Below are 20,710 nucleotides of genomic sequence, written 5' to 3'. Positions count from 1 at the left end.
GGAACACTTCATCTAGAACTAATGATGTAATGTATGGGGATTAACATAAGAATAAAAAAAATGTAAAAAAAAAAAAAGTAATGGTGCATTTAGCACTGTGATATATCAAGCTTTGCATATATCTCTAGATACTTCCTTAGGCTATATTTCCCAGAGAGTGAATTGCTGGCTCAAAGGTTGTTCATACTTCCAGGATTTTGATATATGTTTAAAAATGTCTTCCAGAAAGTATGCATCAATTTATACTTCCAGTAGTACTTATTTGCTTGCACCCTGGCCAAGACATGATAATAGCATCATTTGTAAAAAAAAAATGAAAAAAAGAAAAAGAAAAAAAAAGTTGCCAACTTCATAGTCAAAGTGAAGGGTCCCATTTTTATTTGCTTCTTACTATAAATAGCTTTTAAGATATCATTCACCTATTTAACATGCACCATTCAATGTTTTTAGTATTTCCTAGAGGTTGTGCAACCATCACCCCAATCTCACTTTAGAAGATTTTCATCCTTCAGAAAGGATCCCTGAGCCCATTGGCATCACTCTTCATTTCCTCTCCTCCTAAGACAAGCACTGATCCATTTTCTGCATCTCGAGATTTGCCTATTCTGAACATTTCATATAAATCCCATTTCATATATATCCTGGATTCGTACAATAGATGGTCTTTTGTGACTGGACTTTTTTCACTAAGTGTCATGTTTTCAAGGTTCATCCATATGGTAGCATGAATCAGTCCTTCACTCCTTTTGCTTATGGCTGAATAATATTCTATTGCACGGACACACCACATTTTATTTCCTCATTCATTACTTGATGGACATTAGGGTTATTTCCACTGTTTGCCTGTTATGAATAGTGCCATGGTGAACATTCATGTACGCATTTTTCTGTGGAAGTTTGTTTTCATTTCTCTAGGGTCTGCACCTATGAATGGGATTTGCTGGGTCAGCTGGTAGCTCTACAGGGTTAACTTTTTGGAGAACTACTGACTTTTCCAGAGCAGCTACGCTCTTATGCTCCTACCAGCCACGACTCAGGGCTCCCATTTCTCCACATTGTCACCAACGTTCACTATCTTTTCTTTGTGATGACAAGTCATCCCAGTGAGTGCGGAGTGGTAGCTCATCATGATTTTGATTTGTACTTACCTGATGGCTAATGACACAGACCATCTATCTCTTCGTGTGTTGGTTGGTCATTTGTTTATCTTCTTGGAAGAATAGCTACCAGATTCTTTGCCCATATTTAAATTGGGTTCTTTGTCTTCTTATTTTTGACTTGTAGCAGTGATTTACATGTTTTGGGTACAAACTTCTTATTAGACATAGGATCGTCAATATTTTCTCTCAAGTTGTGAATTGTCCTTTCACTTTGAGGATGTTACCCTTTGCAGCACAATTTTAAATTTTCATGAAGTCCAGTTTATCTTATGTTTTTCTTTTGTCTCTTGTGCTTTTGGTGTCAGAGCTATAGGAAGCCATTGCCTAACTTACAGTCAGGAAGATTTACTCCTAGGTCTGCTTCCAAGAGTTTGATAGATTTAGATCTTACGTTTAGGTCTCTTGCATCAAAAAAAATTAGTATTGAGGTTGCACATTCACATTTTTTTATTCTGTGAATTTTCTGCTTATCTGCTTTGTTCATTTTCCCATTAGGCTGGTTTTTCTCTCATTGAATTTTATGAGTAATTCATATATTGAATGTTAGCACTTGGTCTTATTTGTTGCAATTTTATCTTCCGGTTTGTATTTTGCCTATTAATTTTGCTTGTTGTGCAAAATTACTCTTTTTAAAAAATATGAGTCTTTAACCAGTTAATGAGCAAGGAGACCAGATTCCTTGGTATAGGGGCTTGAAAAAAATAGAAAGAACTTCCTCCTCAGGCTACATCTGTGCTTAGGTACGTGGCTGTATCACAGAACTGTGGCCCTTCCACAATTTCCTGGTAAATGGGTAAAAAAAAGTGAGTAATCCTGGATTAGAAGCAACTCATGAAAGATGAAAATTTAGAACACAAACTTTGGCTCAAGGCATTGTTGGGTTCAAATCCTGGTTCTTTTTTTTTTTATTCCCCCAAATCCTGGTTCTGATATTCACTAGCTGCATGACTTGGGAAAAGGCACTGAGCTCTTTGAGTTTATTTCCCTCCTCCGTAAATTTGGGATTATAGTCCCTTATTACAAGGTTATTGTAAAGTCACTGAGGGAGTGCATGCAGCTCTGACAATATAACTGGTTAGAATCCTAGAAACATTCTCATCAGAAACATCTAGAAATGCTGGGAATAGTTATAATTTTAAATGCATATGGGGCGCCTGGGTGGCTCAGTTGGTTAAACGACTGCCTTTGGCTCAGGTCATGATCCCGGAGTCCCAGGATCGAGTCCCACATCGGGCTCCCTGCTCGGTGGGGAGTCTGCTTCTCCCTCTAACCCTACCCCCTCTTGCGCTCTCTCTCTCTCACTCTCTCTCTCTAATAAATAAATTAAAAAAAATTTTTTTAAAAAAATAAATGCATAGATAAATTCGCAAAAAAAAAGGGGGAGAAGAAGGAGAAGGAGAAAAGGGGTCTTTCATTGAGAAGTAGAAGAATAAGTCTGTAGGCAGGCAGGGTGCCTGTCTTGGGTGGAATGTCAATCCATCCAATGTCCTAGCAATCAGGGGCGGTGGGTTTTAATACCCACTGAGGACAAGGGATGAGGTTTTTAGTCACACAGTGTGGGGTGTTAAAACTGAGATCCCACCCACAGGGGAAAAAAAAATCCCTTAAAAAAGCTGCATCCTCTAAGAAAGAGCGGACAGGAAAAAACCCACCAGCCAGTAAAGGCAGTTTGTCAATTTCTGCCTGGCCTCCGAGTAGAAAACATCCCCATACATCTTCAAAATCACGGGCCTTCTGTTCCTCACGTACATTTGAGATTTGAATTTGCACTGAGAATACTCAAGCTGAGAAAAGAAAACAACGGTCTTGAAAATCTTCACCAACGATGAGAGAAGAGGGGAACATTCCCTATTCATTTTATGAGACAAAACATTGACACCAAAACCTAACAATGACAATGTAAGGAAGTGCGATTTCAAGTCAATCTCATTGATGAACATAGAAAAAGCCCAAACAAAGTTTTACCAAAACTAGAACCCAGCAATTCATTAAACAGAGAGCACATAATGTCCAATTTGGGTGTATTCCAGGGATGTGAGTTGGGATCACATTAGAAAGTCAATTAGTGCAATTTACCCCATTAACAGATTAAAGGAGAAATAGCTTGTAATAATTTCAACATATGTTAAAAAAAAACTGATAAAAATTTTTAGCGAAAGAAAAATAAAGGGAATTTTCCTTAGACTGTTGTAAAAAAATCCTCTAACAGACATTGCATTTGATAGAAAATTGAAGAAAACATTCCTTTTAAGATCAGGAACAGAAAAGTTGTGTCTATTGTCACTACTTTTATTCAACATTGCATTGGAAGTCCTAGTCGGCACAGTAATGTGAGAAAAGAAATAAAAGCGATAAAGACAGAGATGAAGAAAAGAATTTAATATTTCCAGATGATATGATTATTTATATAGAAAACTCAAAAGGGCCTAAAGATAAATTATTAGAATTAATAAGAAAATTTAGCACAATGGTTGCACAAAAAATGTAATATACAAAAATAAATTGCATTTCTGGTCACCAGCTATCAAGAGAGAGAAAGCATAATAAAATATATACCATTTGTAATAGTACATATAAAGATATCTAAATCTAAAGATTTTAAGAAACCTTTAAGGAGAAAATTATAAAATGTTATTGAAAGAAGTTAAAGGAAGCATAAAGGACTATTTTATGTTCATGGAGAAGAAGACTCAATTTCATAAAGCTATCTGTTCTTCCCAAGTTGATCTAAAGAGTCAATGCTATTCTTATTATGATTCTAACAGAATTTTTAAAAAATTGATGCAAATACTACATTTTATGGGGGATGAAGAGTACACTTATCATGATGAGCACTGAGTCATGTACAGAAATGTTGGATCACCATATCGTACACCTGAAACTAATATGACACTGTATGTTAATTACACTGGAATTAAAAAAATTAAAAATACTACATTTCATGGAAGAATAAAGGGCTCAGAACAAGATACCCATAAAGAAGAGAAATGAGGAGAAGCTTACCTTACCTCCTATTAAGGACTAATAGAGAAGCTGTATTGATAAAATCATGAAAAAGCTCTGCTAATTAAATCTGGTGATGCAGAGGGGGGAAGTGGTTGTATCTCTACCTCACACTACACACAAAAGTCAATTTCAGGTGCATCGAAGATTTATATGAAAGACAAACATAAAATCTTTTAAAAGACAGTACTGGAGTATATATTTATGATAATGCATCAAGGAACAATATTTTTAAAACAATTCACAGGAAGTATAAATCATAAAGGGAAAGATGAATAAATTTGACTACATAAAAAAAATTCCTGTTAAAAAAAAGCAATGAGAAAAGTGGTGTTAGAGCCTAAGCCACAGGGTGGGAAAAGGTATCTGCAGCAACAGAACTGGTAAATGATTAGTAAGAAGCGAAATAGGGTCTACAAGTCCAGGTGAATAAGACAAACAATCCAAGTGAGAAATGGACAAGCATTTAGAAAGACTATCACGGAAGTGGAGAATAAATGTCATTAAACACATGAAAAGATGCCCAACTCCATTAATATTCTGGGAATGAAAATTAAAACAACCATAAGATACATCATATCACCTAGTCAACCAAAAAAAAAAAAAAAAAGCCACAATAAATTGTTGTTGAGGCTATGACCCGATGGCAAATTTTATACTTTTCTCGTGGGAGAATAAAATGTGTAACCATCTTGGAGAGCAATTTGGCTTTGTCTAGTAAAGGTGAAGATAATCCTATGTATGGCCAGACAATCCCTCAACACTCGAGGTATATGTGCTGGAGAAATTCTTGCTGGTATGCAGCATGAGACACATAGAGGAAGGTATATAGCAACACTTTTTAAAAATAGCAAAGTATTAGAAATACTTATCAGCTCTGGAATGGAAAAATACATATTGGTACATACACTGAGATTCTCAACAGCAACATGCATGCAGCAAGGACGAATCTCAGAAACATAATACATTGAGTAAGCAAAACAAATTGTCAATGAATAATACACTATGATTCTACTTACTTAGAGTTCAAAGCCCATGAAAAATTAAACAATATGTTGTTTATGGATGCAAATATGGTAAAATTACAAAGAAAAACAATGTACAAGCACACAGGATAAGCAGGAGGGGGCTGAATCTGAGGGAGAGGGATCCAGCTCAGATCAGGGAGGGACCCATGGATCGCCTCAAAGATGCTGGCGATGTTCTATTTCTTAAACTAGGTGTTGGGTACACACTGGCCCTTGGCATTGCTTCCTAGCTCACACATGTTACAAATATTCATTTGGATCTAGTCGATGTTGGATCACTGTGGTCAAGAAACTTTCCGTACAAAGAGCCACATAATACATATTTTAGGGCTCTGTTGGCCATAAATTGGCCTATTGCACTACTCAACTCTGCCGTTGTTGCTTGAAAGCAGCCAAAGACAATATGTAAATGAATGAGTTTGTGTTCCAATAAAACTTTATTGACAAAAGCAAGCAGTGTTGGGATTTGGCCCTCAGGCTATAGTTTGCTCACCCCTAATTTGGTAACATCAGTTTAAAAATGTATACTAATTAGAAAGAAATCCTGTGTACCTCAATTAACATAAAACTATTTTTAAAAAGAAATTCATTATTAACAAAAGAGAAATGTATTATTAATGATAAAAAGGGTTGATACAGAACAATAACAGGAGTGATTTAATAGGAAGATATAACACTCCAGGACGTATATAGCTAGATTCAAAACATATAAAGTAAGTATTAACAAATTTATAAGGGTAAGGAAGTATAAAATCCACAATTAGAATGGAGAGTTTAACACACTTCTCTAAGTAACTGATAGGTGAAACAGGCAAAAAATTAGAAGGTTATGGAAAATTCAAAAAACCAAACTAGCAAGTTTTTGGCTAATGGACATATATAGAACTTTTCAGGTAATATTTAGAGAACATAAAAATTCTTTTCCAAAATACTTTGAATGTTTATAAAAACTATGATTCAGCCACACAGCAAATCTAAATAGATACTAACAAACACTACATGCTTTAACCACAGTACCATAACACTAGAAACCAAGAAAAATTTATGTGTTTTAGAATTTAACGATATGTGTAGATAATTCATGTGTCAAAGAAAACATCACAATGGAAACCAGAAAATATGTATGGCTGAATGACAAACGCTTTTACATCAAAACTCATGAGATACAGCTAAGCAGGGAGAAAATTATGTCTTAAATTCATTGCTTAGAAAAGATTTCAGAACCTAAGTGTGTTTTACCAAACATTTAAGGAACAATTTCTATTTAATGTAAAAAAAGGCGGGGGAAGGGGCAGGTCTCCGATCCTTTTTATGAGGCTAGTAGAAGATTTGACTAGAAATGAGAATCAGACAAGGGTAGTACAGTAAAGTATAAAGGGTAGTAAAGGAAGGTAATATTCAAATTATACTTATGAACAAAAATCTTAAATGAAATATCAGCAAACAAAACGTAGCAACCTGTCTTAAAAATATATCATGGCCAAGTAGGGAATTTTTTTCCCAGCAACATAAAAATAGTTTACTAATTAAAACTTTAGTTACTAGTCCAGAGAAAACTATATGATCCTTCCAACAGATTCGGCAAAATGTATTTAATAAAATTCAAGAAATATTTATGATTAAAAGAAAGCTTGGTGTGCCTGGGTGACTCAGTCGTTAAGTGTCTGCCTTCGGCTCTGGTCGTGATCCCAAGGACCTAGGATCGAGCCCCGCATCGGGCTCCCTGCTTGGTGGGAAGCCTCCTTCTCCCTCTCTCACTCCCCCTGCTTGTGTTCCCTCTCTTGCTGTGTCTCTCTCTGTCAAATAAATAAATAAAATCTTTTTTTTTTTAAAGAAAGTTTTCAGCAAGTGAAAACAGAAGAAAACTCCTTAACTTGATGAGTATGTTACTCTTAAGAGAAGAAAAACTCAAATCCTTAGGCTGAATGATGAAGCCAATGTATAAACCATGGTATTTATGACACAAATTTATATAAATATATAAATAATAACATATATTTATATGTTTATGATACTATGCATGAAGCAGAAAATTCCAAAGCCCTTCTGTTGCTTCACATGGAAACTTCCTAAGATTTGCACCTTGAGGTGGAGATGTTGATTTAAATTCTACTTCCAAGGCAACAAATTATAAAGCAGGAACACTTGCTTAGAGCTGGAGACATTTAGGGTTACGGGTGATATTTCACCAGCATGGCAGCCATATCTGATGACGAAGTGACTTAATACATTCCTTTGTGTGACGATTTCCACGTACGGTTTTATATTAACAGGAAACAACAGGATTATTTATTTGCGCACTATTCTCCACATTCAATAGGAGAGTAAGACTGATGAATTTGTTAATGTTCTCACCATCTCACTTTCAAAGGAGCTTTATGATGCAGGAATACTGCCTTTTTTTCCCCCACCCCTGCAGGTCCTTCGGGATTGAAGAAACATTTCCTTCTTCTTCCTGACATTTCTTTCAATAGTGGTTAGAAAGGTGTTTGGTTTCAAGGTTAAACACAGGAAATCCCTTAGGTGCACTTCGAGAAAGGAGTCATCGGAAGTACTTAAAATACCCAATGGGGGGAAAAGGGGAATGGAAAGAATTATAACAAGAAAAACATGACATTTCCATCACCTCCCAAAGTTTCCTCCTGCCCTCTTCATTGTTATTATTATTTGTGGTAAGAACACCTAACATAAGATCTACTCTCTTAGCAAATTTTAAGTATACAATATAGTACTGTTAGCTATGTGGTGAAGTATAACTTAAGTATACAATATAGTACTGTAAGCTAGGCGGGTGTATAACTTACCCTAAAACACATCCAGTTGTATATGTTAAATCTATACAACTTTTTACATAGCAATCATACCTCAGTAAAGTGGTGTTTTTTAAATTTTAATTTAATTTAAAAAATTTTTAAGGTTTTATTTGAGAGAGAGAGAGAGAGCGTGCACGCGCGCTCGCCCGCAGGGGGAAGGAGGGAGGAGCAAAGGGAGAAGGAGAAGCAGTCTCCCTGTTCAGCAGGGAATCGATTTGGGGCTTGATCACAGGACCAGGGGATCATGACCAGAGGTGAAGGCAGATGCTTAACCCACTGAGCCACCCAGGTGCCCCTAGTGGTGTTTTGTTGTTGTTGTTGTTTAAAGACGAGTATGAGACGTAATAGTTTTCATCCAAAAGCATCAGCTACCAACATCCAAGAACAAACATACATAATGGTGAAATGTAAGCAACATTTTCCTTAGAGTTGGCAACAAGTATATATTCATTTCTGCTTCTATACCATATTTCTGCTATTTAAAAAAAAAACCTCCAGCTTTGTTGAAGCATCGATGTTTAGTGAATTGCACACATTTAATGTGTAAATTTGATAAGTTTTGACACATGTATGGACCCGTGACAATCAAGAAAATGAACATGTCCATTGCCCCTGGAAGGCTTCCTCCTGCTTTTGGGTGTTCTCCCTCCTTCCCCTCCTTCCCTGCCAGAGCCTGCCATCCCCCAGTGACCACCCATCTGCTTCTATTGCTGTGGATTTGTAGCTCACTTTCAAGAATTTAATGCTAATAAAATAATACAATATGTATCTTTTGCATCTGCTTCTTTTACTCAAATAATCACCTGAATATATTCCCATCTTGTATCATTGTATTATACTTCACTCCTTTTGATTGCTGAGCATTCCATTGTATGGATATACCACAGTCTGCTAATTCTCTCATCTGTTGAACATTTGTACTGTTTCCAGGTCTGACCATTTCAACTAAAGCCACTGTGAACATTTGTATACATGTCCTTGCATAGACATATTGCATTCATTTCTCTTGCTGAAATCCCTGGGAGTGGAATGACAGGATCCTAGGTTAGGTGCACATTTAACTCTCTAGGAATGGCCAAACTATTTTCCATTGTGCTTATACCCCTTTCATATTCCCCCATCCCCAGAAGTGTATGAGATTTCCAGTCATACCACATCCTTGCCAACACTTGGTGTGGTCCGTTTTGAAAATTTTAGACATTCTAATAGGTGGATACTGGTATCTGATTAGGGTTTTATTTTGTATTTCCCTGATCACTAACCATGTTGAACATCTTTCCGTGTGTTTATTTGCATCCATGTATCTTCTTTGGTAAAGTTTCTGTTCAAATATTTGGTCTAATTACTATTTGTTTTTAATTATTGAAGTTTATTGACACACAATATTACACTAGTTTCAGATGCACAACATAGTGAGTCCACAGCTCTATACATTGTGCTGTGCTCAACACAAGGGGAACTACCACCTGTCCCCATACACCATTGACTATATTCCCGATGTTGTGCCTTTCATCCCCATGACTTACTCATGACTACTTCCATAACTGGAAGCCTGTACCTCCCACTCCCCTTCACCCATTTTGCCCATCCCCCACCTCATCCTCTTTGGCAACCACCAGTTCTTGAGTTCATGTCTGTTTCTGCTTTTTTGTGTGTTTGTTTTGTTTTATAGATTCCATATAAAAGTGAAATCATACATTTGTCTTTCTTTGTCTGACTCTTCATTTAGCATCATACCCCTCAGTCCATCCATGTTGTCTCAAATGGCAAGCTCTCATTTTTTTTTTGACTAAGTGATATTCCGTTCTTTTTGTTTTCTTATCATATATCCTGGATGCAAGTCTCTTAAAAAATCAGGTATGTAATTTGCAAATATTTTCTCAGCCTCTTTTCATTCTTTTACCAATCTCTTCTAAAAATAACTTTATTGGGGTATGATTTCTATATTATAAGAATTCACCCATTCTGAGTAAAGAATCGAACATTTTAAGAAAATTTATGGAATTGTGCAATAATCACCACCATTCAATTTTAAAATATTTCATCACCAAGAAAGATTCTCTGTGCCTATTTGTAGGCACTTCCTGGTCCCACCTCTAGCCCCAACCAACCACTGACCTACTCTCTGACTCTATAGACTTGCCTTTTTTTCAGCAATTTCACATAAATGAAGTCTTACAGCATGTGGTATTTGGGTCTGACTGTCTTCACTTAGCACAATGCCTTTGAGGTTCATTCATGATGCTGCTGGTATTCATTCCTTCTTATTTCTGAGATACCCGTTCATCAGTTGATGGGCAGTTGGGTTTTTCAAGTTTTGGGCTCTTACGAATAATGCCACAATGAACATTCGTGTACAAGTCTTTATCCACATACTTATTTTATTTTTCTTGGGTAGATACCTAGGAGTGGGGTTGTGGTGTCTCATGTAAAATTTGTTTTTAAATCTTTGGGATCTGCCAAACTTTCTTCAGAAGTGGCCTCATCATTTTACATACCCACCACTACTGTTTTCACGTTCTTGCCAGCACTTGTTGGTATCTGCATTTGGTATTATTTCTATCCTGGTGGGTGTGAAATAGTATCTTGTTGTGGTTTGAATTTTATTTCCTTGATTGTTAGTGATGTTGAGCATCTTTCCATGTGTTGATTTGCCATCTGCATATCAGTTTTCTTTGGTAAAATTTCTATCCAAATATTTTGTACACATTTAAATTTCAGCCATTATTTTTTAAGACTTATTTATTTGTTGGGGGGAGTGCACACACACAGAGGGAGGAGGGGCAAAGGGAAAGGGAGAGAGAGAATCTTAAGCAGACTCCCTGCTGACTACAGAGCCCAACAAGGGCTTGGTCCCATGACCCTGAGATCACCACCCGAGCTGAAATCAAGGGCTGGATGCCCAACTGACTAAGCCAACCCAGGTGCCCCTCTGCATCACTTTTGATTAATAGATTATATTTTCTTGCATATTTGTATGATTGGTAATTTTTGATTGAATGCCAAATTTTAATTTCACTTTGCTATGCACTAGATATTGTTTATTCTTATGACTACTTGTAAGCTTTGTTCTTGCCTGCGATTATATTACTTGAAACATTTTTGATCCTTTGGGGTCTTGCATTTAAGCTCTGTTAGGTGGGATCAGAAAGGCATTTAGTCTAGGGCTAATTTTACCCCACTGCTGAGGCAAAGCCTTCCTAGTACTCAAACCAGTGCACTGTGAATTATAAGGTTTTCCACTATGACTGGTGGGGAGAGGCATTATTATTTCCTGGCCTTGTGTGATTCCTGAGTCTTTACAATTTAATCATTTATGGTGGTTCTTTACTTAACCTCAGGGATTTATCTCACATTCTTTTTTTTTTTTCTTTTTTTTTAATTCCAGTACAGTTAGCATACAATGTTATGTTAGTTTCAAGTGTACAATATAGTGATTCAACACTTCTATCCAACACCCGGTGCTCATCAGGACAGGTGCACTCCTTAATCCCCATCACCTATTTCACCCATCGCCACCCCCGCCCCCTGCCTCTTGTGACTGTCACTTTGTTCTCTAGAGTTAAGAGTCCATCTCTTTGTCTCTTTCTCTTTTTCCCTTTGCTTGTTTGTTTTGTTTCTTAAATTCCACATATGAGCAAGATCATATGGCATTTGTCTTTCTCTGACTGGTTTCTTTCACTTCCATTATGCTCTCTAGATCCATCCATATAGTTGCAAATGACAAGATCCCATTCTTGAGTTGATCAGTGTTCAGCTAAGGACTCAACGGGGACCTTCTGCAGATCCCCGAAGAGCTCTCTGTCTGAACAGTTTTTTCCTCTCTGGTATTCTGTCCTGTGAACTGCAGACATCTTGGCCTTTCTGGAATTTCAGCCCTATCTCCTTACCTCAGCGGGACCTCACTCTGCCTGGGGTCATCCTCCCTGTGCCGGAAACTTTTTCTGGGCGGTAATCTGGGGCAATCCCAGAGCCTACCTCGTTTTTTCCCTTTCAGAGTTCACTGACCCTCTTTGCCTCATACCCAATATCTTGAGAACCATTATTTCATAATTTTTTAAATAACTTTTTTTGATGTTTCAAATGAGAAGGTAGATCCAGTTCCTGTAACTCCATCTTGGCCAGAAAAGGAAATACTTCTTTTCAATATTGAACCGAGGGCACGGTGGTAATGTGATAAGTCACACACGCTCAGACCGCGCACGTGCCCACAAAGAAATAAAAGCTGTAATGATTGTAAAGAAAGAAACAAGGCCATCAATATTCACAGTTGGTTGACTGTGTAGAAACATTCTACAGGATATACAGTCATATTAATAACAAATGCAAGAGTTCATCAAATTGCTGGATACAAGATCAATACATAGAAAAAAATCAGTTGCCTTCTTAAACACCAGCCAGAAACGATTAAAAACAGCAATTTAAGAGATTCAATGTACCATAAAAACAAAACCCCTAAATAATTAGAAGTATATCTTGCAGTGGATGTATATAAACTTTATGTAGAAAAATAAAGTATCTTACTGAAAAACATATGAGAAGACCTGAAGAAATGGGAAAATCATGCTGTGTTCATGGATCAGAAAATCTGTTAAGATGTCAATTCTTCACAGGTTTAGCTATAAATTTATGTAATTGCTATGTAAATATTAAAATGCTTAATATTAATATTATGATCTTGGCAGAACTTCACAATAAGGTCTATAAAACTCATTTGGAAAAGGGCAGGCCAAGAATATCTAAGACAGTTTTGAAGAAGAAAAATAGAACATTTCCTTCCTTGGCATCGAGATTTACTGTAAAGTTGCTGTATCAGTAAGGGTCTTGTCAAGAGTGAGATACCACACCAGTTGCTATAACAGAGAGAGTTTCATATAAAGAACTGTCAGCTGGGTATAAAATTGATGAGGTAAATAAAAGGCTGTAAAGGACACAAAACTATCACATAGACAGCTACAGGAGTTAACTGCTAACTCAGGAATGAAGGGACAAAGGGGAATTATTAAAAGTCAACGCTGAGAGGAGGACCCCACACGACTGCCTCTGAGTTCCAAGGAAGGAGCACCGCTCGTTGGTGCTGGTGTCCTGGAGGGGGTGCAGTGAGGCTGGTTCTCAAGTGTGGGGGGATCTACCAACTGTTAGGCCACTGCTACCAGAAAGAACCACCACTCCCCGGCTGAGGAAGTGGGGGTGTGTGATCACCACAGGGACCGCAAGCAGACAGAAGGAGCGAGCCTCTTATTTTTCTCCCAGCTTCTCAGCCTGAGAGCCCATTGATGCCTAACAGAAGTAACTGGAAAAACAGAACTGGGGGTTCATGGAGTCCCACCCGTCACCAAGCATCGTGTGGAAGTCTGGAGCTGAGACACAGAAACTTAGTAGCTGGGAAAGCCACACAATGAAAACTGTGGTATGGGCGTGGAACCAACCCAGAGTTAGAACAATGTTACAAGACCACCTAGACACAGACCTTCATGTAATTAGGGAGTTTGGTAAATGAAATGATAAAATAGGAACCATTAGTGCAGGGCGATTCGCTCTCCATGTGGAAACGGATTCAAATTCGATGCCAAACTTCATGGAAAAAATTCCAGATGTAGTCAAATTATATATATGAAAAGCATAACATAAGTAAAACCTTTAGAAGAAAGCCTGGGAGAATCTTTCTATGAGATTTCTCAGATAGAACAGGAAAAACCTAAGTCACAAAGGAGAATACTGATAGATACCATTAAATTAAAACTTCCATGTGACAAAATACATATTAAACCTTGGGAACAGACAGTCTGAGGGAAGGTGCTTGCCAATCATATAATTAGTAAAGGAGTAGCATGCAGGATGTATTAAGAACCCCCAGAAATCATTAAGAAACAACCCAATAATGATAAAGTATGTGAAAAAGCAATTAGAAGGAAAAGAAAACCTGGTATCCAATAAACTGTAAGAATATTCTCAATGCCACTATTGGGTCTCTTCAAAATGTAACAGAGAAATACCAGTTTGTACTTGTCAGACTGATAAAATCAATAAATCTGGCAACACAAGTGTTGGTGAGGATATGGAGAAGTGGAAATTCACCTTCCTGGTGGGAGTATAAATTGGTAAAGCCACTTTGGACAGCAATTTGGCATTATCTAGTAAAGTTAGAGGCTCTTGTGCTCATTACCTCCCAATTCCATTTCTGTGTGTTTGTGCTGGAAAAACTCTCCTGTATGTGCCCAAGGAGAACTATACAAAGATGCTTATTATAGTAGTTTGTCATTACAAGAATGTAAAAACAACCAATATTGTCTCAGTTGGGGAATGGTAAATAAACTATAGTTTATTCGCAACAGGATATGATATTACAGTTTAAATGAATGAACTGGATCCATATATATCAATATAGATAAATTAAGAAAACCAAGTTTGAGGAGAGAGCAAGTTTTAAAAGGATATTGCCTGTAAAATTTAAAACACACAAACATTAAAATATATATATATACACGTATGTATATGCGCACACATACAAAGATAATAAATATAGTTTATGCATATATACAAAGATGGAATGAATGTAAACTTAGTCGTAGTTTATTCATACCAATCTGATAGTGAAGGTACTTCTGGGGGAGGATGGAAATACAGAGAAGAATGTGGGGTATTAATGAGGACATGTTTACCAGTGCCTCCAACATTTTGTTTCTTTAAAAAGAGTTTTAAAGCAATCTGGTGAAATGTTAACATCTGTTTAACCTTGGAAAAGATCACATAGGTGTCTGACACATTCTTTTCTGTACATTTGCAATGTTACATAACTAGACAAAGGGCAAGATTGAATGAGATGACACATGCAAAGCACCGAGGTCACACTGTCAACATTTTAATTGTTAAACTGAGTGTCCAAGGTCATTTGCAAAAGATCATGGCCTTTGGATGCAGAAGAAGCTACAGGTTACTTCTGGGGTTTGTCCTGCTGGCTGAAAAGAGAGGCTGTACTCCAGGCTTTCTGCAAACCGTGTCCCGCCTCCTCCCGCTTCTTCCCTCCCCTGGTTCACGGCACTCATTTAGGACAGTGTTGGCATTTCATAGCTGCAGAAAGTAAAGCTCAGAGAAGAGTAGTAATTGGTACACAGTTACTCAACCAAATAGTGTTTCTTCTGGGGCTCGGACCCTTTTGAAATTCAATTCTCCATCAGCTTTCTGGCCCAGGACACACCACACAAGATGGAGCAGTGCTGGTGGAATCAGCCACATGTGAGTTTGAACTTGAGCTCATCCTCCCTCTCAGAGTCTCGGTTTTCTCAAGAACAACAGAAATATTGGGAAGATAAAAGCTAGTTCATGAGCATACTGCAGAGCTTTGTGGGTTATCATATCCCATGACTCCTGGCTTAGAGAGAAACTCAGTCACTCCCGGTCCTCTGATTCACCCTCCTCTGCGGAGTGGGCTACCCAGGGGGGTATCTACTCCCCTTTCTTCACCAGAAACATCCAACTCTTCTCACTGACCCTCTGTCCTCCAGTTGAGAAAACCTTACTTGGGCTCCAGAACTGAACCTGACACCTGGAGCTCCAAACTGCATCAATGAATCAGCCCCAGACCTTTTGCAGGAGCTATTGGGAAAGAGAAACAGTCTTCTCATTAGGGTTGCTGAACTCTAGGTTGTTGGCTGCTTTGCCCCCCTGAGAGTAGATTCTGCTAGAAAGTGAAGACAACACAAAAGAAAGAGATACAAGAGACAGGAAGATAGAGTTCTGATGACATTGTTAAAGCTCCTGGATCCAGCCACACCTGAAACTTGCATGAACCTTTCAGTTATATGAGCTAGTCCCCCTTCTCCTCCCTTGCTTCCTTTTTTCCCTATTTTTGTTTGTTTGTTTGTTTTAGCCTGTTTGAGTGGGGTGTCTACAACTTAACAACCAAAAGAGTTAAAATCCTTGGTGTTTCAAGGTTTTAGTCAAATCATTGACACTAAAATGGTGATGAGGACACCCATAGTTCTACAACCTGGTTCATTTTATTCCAGATTAACATCCCCACCTGCCCAGCTGTTTTCTATAGAGCAGTCATCCAACATCTTCAAGTTCTAGCTCAAGGAAATGTTACCTGGATACTGAGAGTCAGTGCCTAATTCTCTGGCTGTGACATAAGCCTCTTTCATGCAAAGTGTTTAAGAAGACACAGAGCAAATTCTTCCCTATGATTCTTTAAGCATGAGGGACGTAGGTGGCGATGCAGCCTCATTAAGCCCTGATCCAGGCGAGCACCTGCAGAGTCTTCCAGCTGCTTGGATGAGGCAGCCTGATGGATGGCGGGGCTCCTGGGGTTCTGCAAGGCATTTTGGCAGCTGGAACACACAGGCAGAGAAGAATGACTCACCAGATTGCACGGTTTCCAGATCCTTTTGGCTATAGGTGCAGATTCCAGTCTTCAGACCAGCTTCATTCCATCCCCTTGTCTGGCCCAACCAAGAAAGAGGCAGCTTTTCTAAGGTGGAGGGGAAGCACAGAATCATTTTGCTGTTATAGCCAGGTGATCCTGCATACCTCTACCTGCAGCCTTTCCATGGTGGATCATGGTTAAGACACAGGCTTTGGAGTCAGAAAAACCTGGGTCCCAATAATAATCCTTTTACCACACAGGAGCCATGTGATCCCGCCTCTCAGAGCCTCCGTTGCTTTATCTATAAAATGTGGCCAATGCGTAATACCCTCTAGTTCCATCCACGTTGTTGCAAATGGCAAGATTTCGGTTTTTTGATGGCTGCATAATATTCCATTGTGTATATAAACCACATCTTCTTTATCCATTCATCTGTTGATGGACATCTTGGCTCTTTGTGTAGTTTGGCTATTGTGGACATTGCTGCTATAGACATTGGGGTGCACGTACCCCTTCAGATCACTACATTTGCATCTTTGGAGTAAATACCCAGTAGTGCAATTGCGGGGTCATACGGAGTGGTGGGGGGTGGGAGGGATGGGGTGGCGGGGTGATAGACATTGAGGAGGGTATGTGCTATAGTGAGCACTGTGAATTGTGTAAGACTGATGAATCACAGACCTGTACCTCTGAAAGAATACATTATATGTTAAAAAAAAAAAAAAAGAAGATAGCAGGAGGGGAAGAATGAAGGGGGGAAATTGGAGGGGGGGACGAAGCATGAGAGACTATGGACTCTGAGAAACAAACTGAGGATTCTAGAGGGGAGGGGGTTGGGGGGATGGATTAGCCTGGTGATGGGTATTAAAGAGGGCATGTATGAATGGAGCACTGGGTGTTATATGCAAACAATGAATCATGGAACACTATATCAAACACTAATGCTGTAATGTATGGTGATTAACATAACATAATAAAATAAAATTTAAAAAAATACAAACAAAAAAAAATGTGGCCAATGCGAATATCTACCTCCGAAGGATGTAGTGAGGGTCAAAGAAAGTCACATGGTAGAGTACTTAGCACACGGCCTGGCCTGCCTCGAATACTAACCGTGTTCATCATCATTAGAAGTGACTACAGTGCTCCCTGTCTGTCTGTCCCCAAGGGTCACTAGTAAGACCCTTGATTTAGGGGTAGGGCTGGTGGACTTGTCCTTGCAAGTGGCAGGAGGGCAGGAGTGGAGGATATAAGTCCCACTTGAAGCCAAGCCAATGGGGGGCCCTCAGAGGTACAGCCGGTGTCCCCCAGGTGAGGGTGAGGGATCCCAGGGACCCAGCCAGGGACAGAAGTGACCCCTCAGGATTGACATTCACTCTCTCCATCTGTGACACAGCAGGCCCAGGGGGCCAATGGCCCCTCTTCCACAGAAGGCCCCTCGGCCAGCCCCCTCCAGGGCCCTATCCCTCCACTGCCCACCCTGACGGAGCCGTTTGTCACTGTCACCAGCAAATAGCCCCGGCAGCCCAAGGCATGAGAGCGGGGCTGGAGTCAATGTCCCCAGAAATCCAGTCTCTGCTCGGCCCAGGCTAGTTCGGCTGGGGGAGGTGGGAGCCGGGCTCTGGGGGTTCAGGGAGCAAGAAGGGAGGTCCCAGTTAGGCAGTGGGTGTAAATCTCATCTCAGGATCACAGTGATGTAAGAAATAGAGTTTAAATAATCATGTCACTGAGCTTGACTCAGAGGGTAGAAGTGGAATATCAGGCGGATGGGTGTTCTCTCATCCCCTAGGGTCTTGTCTGAGTCTGGAGGTACTGAGACCTTCGTGAGGGTCAGTGGGAAGTGGGGGCAGAGGAGGGAGCTCTGTTCTTGGTGTTGCCATCCGTGTGCTCTCTGTGGTCCCATCTGGTCTTCTCTTCCCTCCATACAGGTCACCACTGTGTCTTCCTTCCTACCACTCCAGTAGTCCACACCCTTCCACACCACCTTCTCTCTGTCTAGGGCGCATGGGGACATCCTCTGGTTCTCATTCCATGCAGGGGCTCAGGGCCTCCTTCCTTCACAGACTGCACAACAGATCGATTTTCTGCTCCCCCCTCTGGCTTGGAGCAGGGAGCTCTGGGGTCCTGCCACATTCAGGGACTTTCACCCTGTGATGGAGAGCCCAGATCCTCTCTTCTTGGGAGTCCCCACAGGGGGACATGGGGTTCTGCAATTCTCTGCACCATTACTCTGAACTTGGCCTTGGAGAGACAGCACATGCCTCCTTCTCATTCACTCCCCAAAGTCAAAGTCCCTTGCCCTTGAATTCTCCTTCTTCCTGCAAGCCTGGCAAGCATTTATTTAATCTGGGAGTGTGTCTTTTTATGTTTCTGAGATGCTTACCTTAACTATATATTCACCTACGGTCTTTCGACTCTTCTGGTCTTTGTGCTCTGAGTTGTCGGAGCTGAGACATCTCACCTCTGGGGCCGAACATTGGCCACCCTAGATGTTCTGTGAATGGAGGGAACATCACGGGGCAACCGGCATTTCTAGGAATGAAAAAAAGGTACCCATTGATTAACATATCAAAGTGTTATTCCCCCAGAGCCTGAAATAGGCTTTGGCACGTACATAAGAAACTTCGTATTTGGGTCCGGGCAGATGGTTTTCTTTGGAGATCAGTTCTTGGATCACAGTTTGGATTTCTGGGGAAGGAGGATGGGAAATTTTATCTCAAAATGATGTGAGTATATAGTGTGGCAACCCCATTTCCCCCAAGTGGTCTCAGGCCCCCCCAGTGTGGTGGGGGAGGTGGGGGCGGCACAGTTTTTGAAGTACAATTATGGCCCAAGTTCCACCACAGTAGGAAGTGAGAGCCCCGCGGTCAAAGTGTGGCGCCAATTCGCTGGGTGCCTTGGGTGCATCATCACTGTCTCTGGGCTTTATTTTCATTGTTCCCAAGAGAAGGGAAGTGGTAACGGTCACCCCCTGGGGCTGTTGTGTGGATGCAGTGAGGGGAGCTGTGAGCAGACCATTAACGTGCAAGCACAAGGAACAGTAACAGAATCTGAGAGGGTGAATGTCAAAGTCAACAGGTAGATGTTATGGCAAGAAAGTGAAGCTCCCAGGAGTTTTCTTGGATAAGGCAAGGGCGCGAATGTTACGAAGTCAGACTCCGCGTTTGACTGCCAAACACCAAATCCGTGACCTTGGGTGAGGGACTTAGTTACTTTTAATATCTCATTTCTCCCACCTATAAACTGGCGTTTGTCCTAGGGTTCGGTTTCTGGAGATGTTTTGAAAATCAAATGAGATGGTGCACGTAAGTAGGAACATGTAGTAGGTGTTCAATAAATGAAAATGATTACGGTCAGGCAGGCAATGCCTCTTGGTCTCCCAGGGTTCAGCCCCTGGGAGTGCAGTTTTCTGTATGAAAACTTTCACCCTGTGGATAAAGTGCTACATGCTTTCTGGCCTTAGATCCTTTGCCTGTTTTTTTGCTCTGCAGAATCTGTTTTTCCGGCTCCCTGAATATTAGCCTGTTTGCCTCCCCGCTGCCCTTGAACCTGACACGTATGGGCCCCCTCCTCTCTGTGCCTCTCCTCCAGCCTCCTGGTTGTGCCTGTGTGTCCCAGCTGCCCTCCCCACTTCTCTGGGGCTCTGCTAACTTTCCTCGGGTGAGATTTTAGCGGTGCAGGGGCTGCATCTCCCAATTTCCTGTGCGCCCACCTCTGAACATTTCTCCCTGGAAAGACCAAATGTATCTGCTGGGAATCCCCAGCCGTGGGGGGACAATTCTACCCACTGTGCTCGTGGCTGCCCTCCATGGTTTTTAAACACCCGCCTGTCTGGCCCTTTCCTATTCAGTACCTTTGGCAGAGACTGGAAGAAGATTCCCCAAACTCAGTTCTTCTTCTTCCTGGGAGCATTGCTGGATTACATTTTCCCTGCCTCCCCAGCAGGTGGCCAGGTGACTGAGCTGCCCAGTGGAATGCGCACGTCCAGACCTGGCCCCCTTGGGGGTTATTTTTCCCAGCTAAGCTTCTTCAACCTTTAGCCCATTTGGCTCGAGGGCAGGTTAGTCATATACTCCTCTCATTTTGAGCTCTTTGTGCGAGCTTCCCAGTTAGAACAGCGCACTGTATTTCTGGTTATGTATCCGTTTCTGTCACCAGACTGTGAGCTCAGAGGGGAAGAGGATTAGTATTCATTTGACAGGTACTCTATACGTATGGATGGACACAGTAAGTAAGGGGGAGGCGGGAGTCTGTCTGTCCAGATGCAGTTTAGCCAAAGTATTGGCCGTAAGGCCGGAGGGGAGGTCACGTGGCATGTTTCTCCTACCTCGGAAGGCAACA

Source organism: Mirounga angustirostris, unplaced genomic scaffold (genome assembly GCF_029215605.1).
Source record: "Mirounga angustirostris isolate CCGP_5_RB_7025 unplaced genomic scaffold, mMirAng1.0.hap1 SCAF_5, whole genome shotgun sequence".
Taxonomy (NCBI): domain Eukaryota; kingdom Metazoa; phylum Chordata; class Mammalia; order Carnivora; family Phocidae; genus Mirounga; species Mirounga angustirostris.
Note: the sequence above shows the minus strand (reverse complement) of the source record.